This window comes from Prosopis cineraria, unplaced genomic scaffold (genome assembly GCF_029017545.1).
Source record: "Prosopis cineraria cultivar Desert tree isolate PC_DT_omini unplaced genomic scaffold, ASM2901754v1 PC11, whole genome shotgun sequence".
Taxonomy (NCBI): domain Eukaryota; kingdom Viridiplantae; phylum Streptophyta; class Magnoliopsida; order Fabales; family Fabaceae; genus Prosopis; species Prosopis cineraria.
Genome location: NW_026555342.1, coordinates 44,761,115 through 44,778,330, shown reverse-complemented (window position 1 = coordinate 44,778,330; position 17,216 = coordinate 44,761,115). Strand labels below are relative to the sequence as shown.

Genomic DNA, 17,216 nt, shown 5'->3' with positions numbered 1-17,216 from the left:
CTATTCCCAGATCCCTCTCTGCTCCACAATAGTCAAGAAAAAGAACAAAGAAGATTTTTAAAAAAATATCTGATAGGAATAAGGGCAATTTGATAATTTTTGGAAGGAAGAAAATAAAATAAAATCTCCTCCTTATTTGCCTTAGCCAGATTCGAACCTCAGACCTATGAGGAGAATGTTTGCTCAGCTGCCACTACAACAACTTTCCTTCTTGTCATATATATCCTAAAAATTAATATAATTATTATTAAAACACAAACTCTCATATATATATATATATATATATTTATTACATTATATGTATTTTCTATTTTATTTATTATTATTTTATTTTAAACTTTTTCACTAGGGTTACTACAATTTTGGCCTTACCAACATATATAACTTATCATATATAATTTCTCAAGGCCTAAAATATAATTCATATATTTACAAAAACAAAATAGTATAACTGTAATAATATGTAATATAAAATTGGCAATAATATTCTATTACACAAATTAACATAATCTAAAGGCATATGGTAGGAATGAACTAATTCCTAGCCTCTTGACTCTTCTTTTTCTCTGCATCAGAGCTAGAGCTTGTAAAGTGTTAAATGAAAGGGGTGAGTCTAGTCACTCAATAACCAAGGTAAAACCTATCTTATGTAATTATATATTAATTGAAATCAGATACGTGTATATGAAATCGAGTTCTTAAAACATGCTTGAGCACATATCATAACTTACTAATCTAATTAACACATTTTCATCTCACACATGTTAGATACATAATTACAAGACACTCAGGCATGTGACTATGACTTGATATATCACATGACTTGCTGTAACTCAAAACGTGTGACATGTTATATACTTACATAGGCAATGATCAGCCAACCTTATATCTTTCAACTAAAACCACAGGCTATAACATTGAATAAGGCTTTGTCTGTGTGACTAGACTACCCAAGCTCACTAATTGTGAGGTATGATCCGGCTAAAAATTATAGTACTCACTCTTAGACCATGGCTTCCCTAACTCTCGAATATCTAGGGTGTCATATTTCTTAAGCTATTTTCCTCGACAAACTGTGGGATAGTCCCTTGACAAACTATAGGAAAAGGCTATACCCCTATATACCAGATGGCAGCCTAAATATCATATGAATTTTCTCCACTCCTAATCCTTAAGTAAACTCCTACCCACTGATCATGCCATGTATGATGCCCACTTATTTTCACAAATCCCATTCATTCATATTAACACGTTAGGCTCGCGTAAATTTGATACCTAAGTAAGCATTCATATTATTTTCTCAACAATATTTCCACTTTTAAGCATAAGATCTCACCATACCCTCCAGGTTCTTTTGCCTTACTTAGGCTCACCACTATCTCGTGGGTCTATTGATGCTACAGCTTAACACAATATTATATTACCCATTTTCACATATAGTCACTACTTTATTCTCATTTATCACAACATTTCATTTCTTTATTAACCCACATTTACCTCAACACAATATCACATTCATCTTACCAAAAGTAAGTGCATGCTCGTAATTCAAAAACTATCTAGATTTTGCATTTGCAATACAAGCCAAATATAATGTCATGCACATTCCTATTTTCAAAACATAGATCGAAAGTATTAACATGCTTTCACATTGTGACATTCCATATTATCCATAATTAGTTATCAATTGACATATAACTACCCAAAATAGGGTTCCCTTAGTTACCTCAAATCTTTGAAAGGTCAAAGGTTTACCCCTCAATATTATAGCTTCCAAACTTGAATTCTAAAGCCAAATTGGTGTCTAAGAACTTAATCTACAATCCATAATTAATTAGATTCATCAATATGTTCAAACACACATCTTTCAACTCTTTTCTCCCTTTTTTAGACTTTATAATGCCTATATTCAATAAGTTTGGGCCTACCCATTAGGTTTATTAACTCTTTTTAGTCCTCAATAAGATTAATGAGCTATTAAACTCCCATTAATGGCATTACACTCTTCTAACAACCCTCATTTATGTCATTTTCACATAATAATGAGACCCAACCACTAAAAGTGCCAAAACCCAATATATCTAGGTTTAGATGCTCTAATCTACTCCCATTAATTCCATTTGAATCAATAGATTTAGACCCATAAGCTACATAGACTGAAAAATCATCTCCTACTATCAAACCCTAACCAAAAACTCATAAATGTGGAAAAGATAGAGAGGAATGGAGTTTAGTGTACTTACCTTTAGTGTTTAGTAGCTTCAAAATGTCCCAAATATCCTTCAAAAATAAACATTAGCAGAGCTTTCCATTAGTTTTTCATTCTCTTTCCTTCTTTCTATTTTTCTACCTCAATTCGCGACTGATAAGCTGTTGAAAATGGCCATGCACCACAACGGATGCACAATGTGTCACAGTGCATGGACAAAGAGGGCCTCCCCAAACGTGTCAATGCACATGTACTGCAGTGGCTTGGCCTACAAGTAATGCATGGTATAGAGTCTTCCCTCTTCACTTTTCTTCCTCATTTCACATTCGAGTGACCTGATTCTTCTTCGGCCTCGCTTTTACAACTAAAAATACAATCAAACACACTCGTTAAACTGCTCTGGTCACACACCACTATAATTTACTTAACTATCATAATTAAGATTAGTTAGTCAATGGATTAACATCTAGGATGTTACACATTGTTGTTATACGAAAAGCTATTTTTGATCAAGTCTATTTTGACCAAGAAGATATAGACTCAGTTGTTTCTTTTAAAGTTTCTACTGAATTTATAGACTCTAACAAAGAATAACATTTGGTTGACTTGTCAAAAATTGTAATGGTCCCACCTTAACCTCAACCTCAACCTTAAAGTGAAACTCGAATAGAAACAGTTGTGGAAGATCCTCCTAATGATGCATCAAGAATCATGGAAGAAATCCCTAATGAACTAACCACTCATGCTTGTAGTTCCATACCTACTTCTGGACCTTAGTTTACTTTTGATGACTTACCCCTACGTAGGTGGAGAACAACTTCAAGAGTTTAGTACCTAGATTGATTTGTAGATAACCAAGCCAAATGTAACTAAGTGCTCTCAAAAATTCCTCTCAAGAATGATTGAAAACTTAAGAGAATGGTTCCAAAGTCTTAGTGAATATGATAAAATTTGAGCATCCTAGATTGATGTTACTTCATTTCTTAGAGCAATCCATAAAGAATTCCTCGGAGACTTTAATCTTATTGACAGAAGAAGCAAACAAGAGTTCTCTGAAAATGAAATGTTGTTTATTAGACTGTAAAGACCTACAAAACCACTTTCAAAGGATGTCTGAAAAATATTACATGCTAAATGGTGCCAATGACCTTAACCTCAAACATAAATTTGCTGCTTCTTTAGTTACCTGATGAGCTTGAGCTCTACAGAGCCATCAATGCATTACAAAGAGAAATGTCTCAAATCTATCTTGGTGAAATATATCAATTAGCCTTGTCTGCTCTAGAAAAGCTCTATGAACAACAATAATTTTTGAAAGCTATGCTCAAAGGCAAGTCGAGGTTACAATCAGCTAGAAAGAAGCCTTATTTGAAGATTAAATGTAAGGAACATGAAAAATGCTCTTATAAGAAGAAAAATCATTTCCATGAATACAGGCATATAATCTTCAAACCAAAAAGACATTATTTCAGATTCTTCAAATAAAGAACTTTGAAATTAAGAAGATCAGATATATGTTTCATTTGTGAACAAAAAGGGCATTTTGTAAAAATGTGTCTTAACAAGTCCAAAAAAGACTTGAAGCCGGTCCAGTCCCTTGAGACTGTTATTCCCCTTATTAATGATTAGGATGTTGAATCTATCCTTAAAGAGCTATCAGAATAAGATGAAGATACTCAATATGTTCTTCCTATATCTGATGAAAGCTTAACTGATGAGTACTATTCACCTCAGTATCCACTCCTTTATATGCTATTGGGTCCATCCTAATTCAAAGCCTTAGCCAATCTCTATTAAACCCTCAAAGTATGATATCCCCATAGACCTTAACCAGCCACCTTATCCTTCACAAATTCCACAACCTAATGTCAAAATTCAAATATTACCTTATAATATGATGTCCCTATCCTTGTCATCATTTTCATGGACATTGGTTCCTGTAGAAGTGTCATGAAATCTCATATTCTTCCAAAAGAAAAATAGGTACCTCACAATAAGTACTTTGTTATTGCTGATGATAAGCTCTTCAACATTAATCTTATTACCAACAGAAAAATTAGTATAAGATTCTTTGTTAGATGCACACACTTGATAAAGATTCTTGAAAGTCATCTCCCAACAAAAGATATCCTTATTGGTTTTTATGTGTATAGAGAAATCAAGAACTTGCAAATACTCCTTAGGGGTATTCAATTCAAACAATTCTTCAAATAATACACTAACATTCCAAGCCATTATCAATTTCAGCATTCATCTCCTTTATGAAAGAATAAGGAGCTTTTCATTAAATTTCCTTTTAAAAATAATGAAGATGTTAATCCTATAAAAGCATCTCATCCTAGAATGAATCTAGAAGATCTTTTACCGACTCTAGGAGAATGTGTAGCTCTACTCAAGCAAGGTCTCATTGAATCTACCAAGTTATATATATGTTGAAGAAAGATTTGAAAAAAAGAGGAAAGAAGAGGCTAGTGATTGATTATAAGCTTCTTAATGCTTTTCTTTAAGATGATAAGTTTCCTTTACCTAAGATTAATACTCATTAGTCTATTTGAAACGAGCCAAACTATTCTCAAAGTTTGACCTCAAAATAAAATTTTGTCAATTGGGAATAGATCTTGTAGATAGACACAAGACAACCTTCTGTATTTCAAATGCCCAATACCAGTAGACAGTAATGCCCTTTGGGCTCAAAACTGTTCCATCATTATTCCAAAAGGCTATGATCCGATATTCGAGCTTGTTATCAATAGTACTTTAGTTTATATTGATGATTTATTATTTTTTCAAAAACTAAGCAAGAACATAAGGCCCTTTTGGCCCAATTTTACAAAATTATTCAACAGTATGAGATTATGTTATTAGTTCAAAAAAGGTCATTGTAATAACCTTAAATTTTAAATTAAATAAATTCTCTCCTAATAGACACTTAATTCATTTATTTTAATTTATGACAAATGAAGAGTAGGGACATTACTAAAGTTATGGGGGTCCAAAGTTGAATATTACCTAAGTCAAAGGTTAGCTTTATTTTTCTAAATTACTAAAGTCCCCTTGTTTCGTGTCATAGAAAAAATATTATAATTAAAAAAATAATCTGATGGGGTTTTGAATTGTAATTTTTCCTAACAAGCTCTAGTCTTGTTTTGTAATTTTTCCCATGGTCTTTTTATTCCAATTTCCCTTCTTCTTTGTCGGTCATATACGCATAACAGAGTGAGAGATTTTTTTATGCGTCCTTCGGCTCTTCTCCTCTTTCCGTTAGTTCTCTTTTCTCCTTGCCGACTTGTTCTTCTTCTCGCCGTGGGTCTGTCTCACCTTCACTGGTACGTTTCTGCCGTTGGGTGTGTAGAGTTGCTGGAAATTCTCCTTTTTTTCGCTATTCTCTGTTGCCTCTCTGTTCTGGGTCGATGGTGGTGTGTGTAGGTGCATTCAGCTTCCATTTGCTTCCTCCTCAGCTACTAGAAGACCATGTGTGTGCGCATAGTAAGCTCAAATCCCTCCACTTTTTGGTCTGTAATTTCTACTGTGTTTCCTCCTCTTGGGGCAGCTGAGTTGAAGCTCTTCTTCTCTTCTTTATGTAGTTCGTGAGCTATGGTGTTGCAGCTACTACTGTGCTTTGGTTAGGGTAAGGCATTAATTCTCCCTTCTTCCGTGTGTATGACTTTAATAGCAGTGTGGATCATCCTCCTTCTTCCCCTGGCCGAAGAATGCATCCTTGCTCCTCATAGTTGCTGTCATAATTTTGAGAAAATGGAATTGTAATTTAATTAATGCTTTGCTATATTTTAAGTTGATGATGGGCTGAATGTTAATGATTGAGTTAATGTTGGAAGATAATTTAATGGTTGAATGATTGTTGTGAGCTAAATTTGAGTGCCCTCAAGATGTTTGTGAAAATGCTTGAAAGAAAAAATTGTAGAAATAATGTTACTAAATTAATATAATATAGCTTGGAGAAATATATGTATAAGAAGGGGCTTGAGCTATTGGTTAAAATTTAATGATACCAAGAAAGGATTATATAGGACACTTAAATATTATTTATTAAGTCTAAAGGAAGCATAAGAATAGTTAATATGATTTGTTATAATTTGTGATTGATGATAGGTTATAAAAAGATATAAAGATGGATTGAGATGTGTCAAATAGCTTATTTGACTCAAGTATATTTGGATTATTAAAATGCTTAAAAGAGTAATTTGGTTGAATTAAAATAGTTAATTTCTATATAGAAGGTTAGTGAAGTATATATGTGATTGTTTGCATCTATCAATAATGTGGTGCTAAGTTTGAGATGTATTGGAGAAGAATTTGGCGGAATGTTAGTTGCTCAATTTCCATATTGTTAGTTTGAAGGAACACATGTAAGTAGTGATTTGAGTCAATAAATTGAAATCCTAAAGTACCTAAGGTAGATTTTGTTAAAACAAATGGTGGTTATGGCATTTCATTAAGTTTTGAGAAGGTACAAAAAGAGGTGAAAATATTTTTTCTCATTTTAGTTGGGTTGTTAATAAGTTATTTAATTGATAATGAATTTATGGATTGTATATTTTAGGTTGTGATGTTGTTTTGGAATCAAATTTGAATATTCACCAAGTGTTGAAAAAATTACTTGATAAATGACTTCAGAATTGTGATTTCTGTCAGCAAATTAAGAGCATCACTAGAATTAAAGTGAAAAGTAAGAGAAGTAAGATTTAGAATTTTTGAAAAATTTTTACGTGAGTGGGTAGCGTTCCGAATAAATTTCTAGTAAAGTATTTATAAAATCTCTTTATTTAAATTTTACTATCATTTCATTATAAATTGTATAAATATCCTTGTTAATCCTATTTTTCTAATAAATGTCTTATTAATGACAATGTCTTGATTTTACTGATAATTTATATTGTTAATAAGTAATGATTGAAATGGACATATAATAAATGATATTATTTCTTAAAGCAATTTAATTACTTAACTCTACGTTGATATAAATTTTTTTAATGCAACGATTCATGTGTGGAAGAAATGATAATAAATTTGAGCAATAAAAAATGATAGCTAAACAGTGTTTGAAAGTGAAATTTTTGAAATTGTTTTTCTTACTCCATACATGCTTGATTTTATTAAGGGGGATTAAGTTTAGAATGCTGGATGCTAACGGTAGTTCTGTTAGCCCTTAGCGTGCCATAGTATACTTAATTAACAGGATGCTTATAGGAGGTGTTAGTCCCGTGCAAAGGTCAATGCACGTGGAATGGAGGCATGGTTATTTGTGAATATCATACTCATGCTTGTTTTTGTAAGCCTCATGCCTTTGCTTGTTTCGTGGCTCCTACCATGCTTATTTTGTGGCTTTCAGCCGCACTTGATTAGTTGCTTATCCTCATAAACTGTGTGTCCATGCTTGATTAGTTTATTTACCCTCATGAATTGTTTGTCCATGCTTGTTGTTCATTCTAATGAAGTCTTTCTAAATTTAAGTTAAAATTTATCATTCTTATATTAGTTCTCTAAAAGCATTATATTTAGTTGTACCATTACTTGAAATTTTATATTTTATAAGTAATACAAATTTTGATAAATTTATATGATTCTATTAGCATTATTTAAATTTCATGGTTATATTATTCAAAAACTCATTATTTATTGTTAGTTTAAGTATAAGTTTTATTACTTCATTGATTTGTCTTATACTAAATTTATTAATTACCATCTTCATAATTTTTGTTTGATTTGTAATTTTGAATGAACGCTACTCACTAGAAATGTTTTTAGTCTCAAATATTGTAGTTGACCATGCACCTCCTGCTAAACGTTAAAGGGCTCTATTGTATTATTTTTTTTAACAGTAGAAGTATGTATTAGACATATTGTTAGTGCAAATATGTATTGTATTGTGCAAATTATAATTTAGTGCTCCATATATATTGTAGTTAGGTCCTAGTCTTATTTTATTATTGTGAAATATGTTGTTTTGTAGCTAAGCTCCTTTCTACTTTGACTGACAAGTTTTGTTATTGTAAAAATTTCAGGAGATCCTAATTAGAGGAGAGATTCTATTGAAACTTCTACAAAATGATTAAAACTTTATAAATTTTGAATTTAGACATAAATTATTTCTCATTATCTTAGATTAATTTTCTAGCTAATTAAGGCTTAAAGAATGTAAGTCTATCTCATATTTTGTGTTGGTCACACCCTTAGTATGGGTTGTGATAGTCATATTACTGCAGCCTAGATATAATTTTTGGGAATGATTATCCAAAATAGACAATACTATCCTAGCTCACATTTTGAGGAATTATTATATTTCTTTGATGAAAACTTATCGAAAACTCAAATACAATAGTTCTTAGGTATAGCTAATTATATCAAAGATTTTATTCCTTAATTGTCTCATCATGTAATCCAACTGTCCAGATTGTTACAAAAAATCTACCACCTTAGGGTCCAAACTAGACAAAAGCTATTCAACACTTTAAACAAATTTGTTAGCATTCTCCTTCCCTCAGGATTCTTGACAAAAGACAGCACATTTTGCAGATTGATGCAAGTGATGATTATTAGAGAGTGTTACTTATTGAAGAAGTAAATGGGAAGAGACATTGTAATCATGCTGGTGGAGAATTCAAACCCTCTAAAAAGCATTACCATATTTCCTACAAAGAAGTTGTAGCTGTAAAGCATGGCATTGAAAAGTTTTGTTTTCATCTAGCCCCTACCACTTTGTGGTAGAAATGAACAACATGTCATTCCCTAATATCCTAGATCAAAATAGGAAGATTCTTCCTTAAGCTTAACTCCTTCGATAGAAGGACTAGTTTTTTTGATATAAATTCATTGTCTGGCACATAAAGGAAATCACAACACTATTGCAGATTACCTCACTATGCCATAAAAAATTACCTGTCTTATTACCCCTTCACAAATTCAACTTCTTTTCATCATCAACATCATGCCAAGCAAATTAGTGTTCCCCCCAGGCCATAGACAACATTGTCCCTGAAGTCTAAAATCTTAAAAGAAGAAGTCTGTTCTTTTTAGCTTTACCTTGTTCTTCAAAAAACTCAAATCCAACCATAGCTTGAGTTCTTTGATATTCAAGCTCCTTACCTAACCTTACCTTTTATCAGAGGTTTTATTCTAGATGAGCTCAAGTGGTACCTCTAGTCCCTTTCCACTTTACATGTGTGTAACTTAGCTTTTTCACTATTAGAAATATTTCATTATCTTTATGACTCAGTAAATGAAGATTTAAACCTTTGGAAACTTCTTGACTGGTTCTTTTCATGTCACGCCTCGAAAATAAAGGGTGTTCAGTAGGAGTGTGAACCACATCACACATTCTCATAAGCCTTAAAATAAAAATTCATTCTGTTTCTAAGAGGTAATCAAATTATATTGAAATTTTATACTTTTGATACTAATCATTATAATAAAACTTTAACATTTTTATAAAAATTTTGACAGAATCTTCTTTATAATTAGGATCTCTCAAAAAATTCTATAATACAAAAATTTACACAAAATATCATATCAATTAAGAGTTTAGCTCCTTCTAGTTAGCAGACATCATATATATATATATATATATATGTATATGTATATCAAATAGAAACCTTGGTTATAGCTAATGTGGAGTACTTAATCATACTTTTCAAATAAAATACACAAGTGTTTATAATTACATAAAAAGGAGGGATTTCAGTCAATTTTTCACCCAAAATGTCTAAAATCCTCAGGAGTTGGTAAGAAGATCCATGTCAACTAAAGTATTTGAGACAAAAATAATTTTTCAGTGAATAACGTCACAAAAATAAATAATTGACTTTAAATAATAATGTAAATTAAAGAGATAACAATTTTTATAAACAAATATTTAATAAACTTCAACACAAAAAGACTCTACACAACTTTAAATAAAATCTTGAATTATCAAATTATCATAGCAATCCTTATTATCACTTGATTTCAAGAAAACAAATAACCACTATAAAAAATTATGAATGTATCACTAATTAAAACCAATGGAATATAAAACTATCAAATAATTGAACTTATATTTACAAGGACTTATAGAATAAGTAACATATGTGGACACATAGTTCATAACGGTAAATAACTAAATGCGACTTATACCACGAAAACAAATATGGACACATAGTTCATGATGGTAAGTAACTAAACGCAGCTGAAATCACAAAACAAATATGAACACATAATCCGCGAGGATAATACTAATTAAACATGGCTTGTAGGCACGAAATCAAATATAGATATTAGATTCATGAATAACAAACGTGAGAACAAGGCTCATGAAAATTTAAATTAGCTAGTCATTGGCAAAGGCACCATAGGCTAACATGATTTCCATTAGCAACCAATATTCTATATAAAGTCTCTTTCAAACCTAATTTCACACATATGAGAAAATAATCATTAATAAATAAATTTTTCATTTTCAATATTGAACTCACATGAATCATTTTCTATATCAATTTAATATTTGATAGATGAAATCTCATAATCAAAATTCAAACTTGTATTTATTGATTACCTAACATTTCAAAATTGATAAAGCTAATTTCAAAAAATAAATAAGTTTAATCAATAATTTATCTAATAATTACATCGTTGTTATTCAAATGATTTACATAAAAATGTAGTATTTTAATGAAGAAAATTTTTATTAAAAAATTAATTGGGACACTGTCCACTTACCTAAATTTTTCGATGTCCAAATTTCATCTCTTAACTTTAATTAAATTTTTCATTTTTCAAATACCCTATAATCATATTAAGATTTTTATTAAACCTTCAATCAATACAATAGTTCATTTTTAACATCATCCCCACCAAAATTAGACTATAATAGATTTGAAACTCTAGAACTAAGGCTATACACTTTTTAAAAATATTCCTCATTGGCATTTTGTCAAGGCACCAAATATATATATATATCCAATCCATGCATAAAAACCAGCATTCAAATATTTCATCAATAAACTATCCATCTCCAAGAATTCAACATATTTATATTATTAATTTCTTTGTCAAATCTCCTTTGCAACTTCCTCTAACAACTATCTTATAGGCACCAATATTCAAGTTTTATATCTAAGCTATTATGTTTCAATTTCACCCTAACAAATTCTTCAACATCATTCAATCCAAACAAAATTAATTTAACTCAAAAATAATGACTATATGTATATCTTTATTGAGCTTCAAGATAAATTTTCAGCTCAAATTAAATATTTTTTCTCCTCCCTACAGAGCATGACAGCAGCAAAACTTACAAGAGAAATTTGCAATTTCAATAATGTTAATCACACTTCACACACACTAATTAATCAAGGGGAGAAGAGATCAAAGCATCTCATTTTTAAATGAATTGGGGATGCACGAAGAAGAAGAAATAGAACATCAGCTGAATAAGGAGGAGGTTCAGCAACAAACCTTCAACGAGCAACTCGAAATCTTGCATGCTCTCCTTCCCATGAACAGACTTAGATCACAGAAACAAAAACAAGAGGAAATAAGAAGCATCATGGTCTGAACCCATAGAAATGAGTAGAGAAAATAATGAAAAATCAGGGAAAGAACTCACAATAGTAGAGAGCTAAATGACAGCAGACTCGTTGGCGACGATAGCTCACATGAACAACAGCTTGATCGATGATTAAGAAGGAAGAAGGAAGAAATCGATGGATGATATGGCAAGGGTTTGGTGCTTTGCTCTCCCACTCTCTTTCTCTCATCTCAAAACGCATGAAGAAGGCAAGAAAGTAGTGAAAAAAAATATGGTTGAGATAAGGGCCCTTTGGTAATTACATAAATTATAAAAGCAAATGAAACTCCTTAGACTATAGTAAGATTTGACCTTGAAACCTAATAGGAGAGTACTTGCATAGCTACCACTACATCGGCTTTCCATCTTTTCATTTTTGTCCCAAGAATTAATATAATTACAAGTACAATGCATTATTAAATGTTTAATTTTTTACTTAAAATTCTTGGGTTACTACACTTAATACGTAGATGGCGTCAATAACTCTCTAAGGTCATTGAATTACATAGGCTATGGAAAAAATCCTTACATAAACAAAAGGTTTATTCCTTTTCCGTTGTTCATCATCCTTGCCATGTTAGCAGCCAAGGAAACCTTTATGTTCCAGCCTATCTATGGAAGATCACACATGACTGACCATCACATGAAAATTCAACCTTATGTAAATTAAAAGAATTTGTATATGATATGAATAACCCTTTGACAGTAGATCTCAATCTTATATGCATATCAATTGGATTTATCCCTCATCAGCCCATCCTTCCTATTGATCCATCACTAGCTATCCAATACAAATTTCTAGATTGGCTCACAACTCTTGTTGTTTGAAAAGGATATTGCACATGGATATAATCGTATGACAGAGCATCCTCATCCACTGCTCCATTATTTCTACTAGATAGCGAGGACCCACACTAGGTAAAGACTTAAACCTACCAACTGTTCCCAAAGATAAAAGACACACCAACTCCCGGACCACCTTAAGATATGGATCAAGATTCTAATAAAGACAAGATTCTCTTTGAAATTTTCTCTGCCAAGTGGCGCAGAAAGGAAGAAAAGAAATCAACCTGTCATCAGACTAAGAATGCATCCACAAGAGCTTGCAATAATTTAGAAATATACTTTATGTCAAATCAATTCTGTCTTATAATAATTTTGTCAAAAGTTACTTTTATAAGTTTGCATTTTTCAATGTCAGCTTTGTCATTGGCCAAATTTGTCAAAAGTGGTTTCCACTTTTTGACAAAAATGGTTTGCTTCGTATTATGTTAAGCTTTACTTTTAAACAGGAGTGTCCCCATTTATCACCTTGTAATCATAGATGTATTGATCTTATCATTCTCCCTTCATATATAAAAAGGAGCCTCTGCTAGATTGTAAATTAGAACTCATTAGAAAAATAAAAAAAATCATGTGTTTCATAAATATGTCTCTCTAGATTCTCTCTTCTCTCTTAAAAGCTTGATTATCTAATATCTTAATTTTGTCATACTAAAGTTCAAAGTATGCTTTTCACTTGCCTCTTTATGAGGACCCTGTGGAATGAATTTGACCAACATTCTATGAGTGTGAGCCCATGTCATTATACTTAGAGATCTGAAAATTGAAGTGTTGAAGGGTTGAGAATCTTAAAGTGGCCCAATTTTCTTAGGAGAGGTGTTAAGGGGCCTAACTTAGATCAATATACCCTGAGACACTTGTTTCAAGGAGCTCTAGGAATAGACGCATATAAATCCTGCCCCCCTAGTATTAGAGGGGTTAAATTATATCATTTTTAAATGTTGAAAGGAAATATTTCACAAAAGATGAAAGGGAATATTGCACAAAAAATGAGTTTATAGTCTCAGACACTTTTGGACTTATAATTTAAGGGTCAATTTGCTCATTTACCCTATAACAAAAACTAATTAGTAGAAAATAAAATAGAACAAAGTTTTTTCAAGTTGGTACAAAATAAAAGTGATTAATAAAAACTAAAACCGACACACTTAATTTTAATCAAAATTTAATTTGATACTATTAGAGTGTACTAAATATTTTCTTGGCCTAATTTTTGTGGCTTTTTTTCTCTCTGTTTCATTAACCTAATCTATTTTATCCGTTTTAAAACTATGCCGATAAATTAGAACATGTTAAACTCTCAATGTATAAGTTGGAAAGAAAAATAAGATGGGGTACTAGTCCAAATTAATTCTTCTACTCAAAATATAATTCATACCGTAAAAAAAATTATATAGAGTTAATTCACTACCGGTACTTTTTTCTTTAGACATTCTTTTAATACTAATTAACTGAATTTTGTGCATGGTATCTGGGAGTAATATTCAAGTTTTTTGGTAAAAGTAACATTCAACTTTATTATAACTAGACATAATTTTTTTATGCATTAAGACATACTTTTTTATGCATTCTCATAATTTTTTATGTAATTAATAAGTAATGCAGTTCGATAAAGGGAGTTACAAATTTAATAAGTAAAGTTAAGTAATTAATAAATCTTGTAAGCAGTGAGCTCTGGAAATGGTAGCTAAAATATTTTTTTGAAAATAAATAAACGGTATTTCAATAATTTGCTATCAAACCAAAATTTCCGTTTAGTTCCTTGGTGCCCTAGAGAAATTTCAAAATCCATAAGGTGTGATTGGAATATAAGTCACATCCATGATCCTTTATTAAAATCCCCCTTTATTATATAATAGAGGTATCATGTATAGGTTAATCCAATATACATTGGGGACACCCAACAATTGATAAGTCCATAATCTATTTTATTAACTTATACCACCGATCTTATGCAATGCGCCAAACGGTTCATTGAAAAAAAAAAAAAAGTTACTTGATTTACTACCAAACGGGGGAAACAACATTTAGAAACGTAACCTCAAAGAAAATTACTGAGAAGCCAACAAAGTTTGATGAAATTAGTAAACATTTCACTCATAATTTCAGAAGATTTGAATTCAAATCTTATCGGCATAAAAATCTTATTAATAGGTGATTGTAAGTATTTCTATAGCTGTTTTTTGAATCTAAAGACATACTTTAATTCTAATGAGCCCTATCCAATTTTGTTTTATTAAAAACTAAAAAGAAACTAAAATTAGTTAGAAGTTCAAAAATTATATTTTCACAAGCTCCCAATATTGAACATGTCACAAACACCAAAGTCTCTATGACTCTATATCTATAGAAGATGGGCCAATTCCATTTCGAGTTTATAGGAAAAAGAATACGTAGATCATGAATGATAGAAAAATATAACATCTTAACTTAAGATTTTAATGGTCAAGTTTATGAGTCTATTTACTTTACTATATATCAACTATTAAACTCAATTATATTCAATAACATGAAAAATAATTTTTATATGGTCTTAAATCAACTCATTCTTAACTATCTCCTAAAATGCGTCCAAAGAGTTAAATGCTAAAGTGACTTTTTGTAACATAATATTACTTTAATAAACACATAATCTTTCGAAACTGACCGTAAAGATTCTGTTAAAAGAAATGGCAATGAAAGCCGCGGGGGGGGGGGGGGGGGGACTTCATTAAAGGCCCTTGATAGTAACATGATTTTAATTAAGACTCAAAAAATTTTAAAATTTCACTGTAAGCTCGAAAGACTGAAATAAAATGAATCATGTTGATTAAATGACAAAAATGCTCTTTAATTATAATTAACATTGATGAAATAACAAGTCAAGTAGGAATGGACCTAGGTAGAAGCTTGTCAGGGCAATTGCCCCATCAAAAAATTATATTTTGCCCCCTCTTTCAAAAGAAAAAAATTCATTTGCTCCCTTAAAAGTTTATTTAACTCAAATCATATCTATCTATTATAATATTAAATTTCAATGGTTTGAGAATGGAGGAATTAATCACTTCAAACAAATCTTTTTAATTGCTTCTTTATTATTATTTTTTGATCAAATTTTTCCTTATTATACAAAACAGATAAATAAATTTTATTTAATAAAAAATAAAACATAATAACTACAACATTATAGGCCTTATTATTTAGTATTTAATTTTAACAAATGTTTTACCTCTAATATAATTTAATAGATATTTAAAATTATAGTTTTAAAAAACAATTACTATTTAACTTGAGTAAAAATATTGCCCCCTCTACTTAATTTTTCTAAGTCCATCACTAAAGTCAAGTTATAGTGCTTACAAATAACATTACTAAAATGATAAGTTAACTTACAGGTTTTACAAGCAATATTACTAAAATAAATGTAACTTCTTTTTATTCTCATCATATTACTTGTAAAATGCATAAGTTGACTTATTATAATAATTTTACTAAAAATCATAACTTGATTTATTATAGCAACGTTACATACTAAAACTATAATTTGACTTGTTACTTTACTAATGTTATATGTAAAAACTATAACTTGACTTATTATTTCAGTTATGTTACTTATAAAAACCATAACCTAATTTGCTATAATAGTATTACTTGTAACTTAACTTATTATTTTAATAATATTACTTGTATAAATTATAATACGATTTGTTATTTCAATTATATTAATTATAATTGAAGGACATTATTGTGGCCATTTAACTGAGAAATTTTATTTCAATTCGGTACTTTAAGCCTACAGTGCAATTTTATAATTTTTTTTAATCTCAATTGAAATTATTTCATATCAAATGATATATCACATCCGAAAACTTTTAATAAAATTCTCTCATAAAAAAAAAAAGGACTAAATGTCCTGTGACAACTGAAAGCCCGTGAAACGGGACAAACAAACATGACTAAAATGTGCTTCAAAAGGTTGAAAAAACCATATTGCAAAATAATCCATCACTTACTCCGTAAGGATTTGACAATGAGCACGAAAAACACTATCATGATTCTGAAATATTATATTAACTTTTATGTGGATGCGCAATAGAATGAGATCAAATCTTAATTTAAAACTCTTTTTTTTACCTATATATTATAATTTAAAACTTCAAGAATTAAATCTATGATAATACTTTTACTTTATTATATATTAATTATTAAATTCAATTATATTTCATCATGTACTTCTTATATCAATTCAACTTCATGTCTATCTACACTTAAAGTTTCTAACGTGTGTCTTGTGAGCTCACGTGATGTTTTTGTACCGTAATATTATTTTAATAAACACATAATCTTTTGAAATTGACCGTTAAAGATTATGTTAAAAGAAATGGCAAAGGAAAATAACCAGGTGACGAGAGCAACAGCCGAGAAACGGGACAAACAACCATCACGAAAATGTGCTCCGGGGAAAAAATATTTGAAAAATAATCTATCACTCGGCCACTAAGAATTTGACAATCTCTATCATGCACGAAAAACGCTATCCTGATCCTGAAATATTTAATTAATTTGATGTCTTATAAAACGAAGTTTAATGATATCTGACTCACATAACAATATTCAGAAATT

General features: G+C 30.3%; 1 long non-coding RNA gene across 1 annotated transcript; it reads right to left on the bottom strand.

Annotated features, from left to right (window-relative positions):
• Positions 1-5,796: 5,796 nt before the first annotated feature.
• Positions 5,797-12,028, bottom strand: LOC129287220 (uncharacterized). Its single transcript, XR_008587625.1, has 3 exons — positions 11,811-12,028; positions 11,660-11,708; positions 5,797-5,943 (listed from the first exon to the last, which is right to left on the bottom strand). It is a non-coding gene; the product is annotated as an uncharacterized LOC129287220 (long non-coding RNA).
• Positions 12,029-17,216: the final 5,188 nt, after the last annotated feature.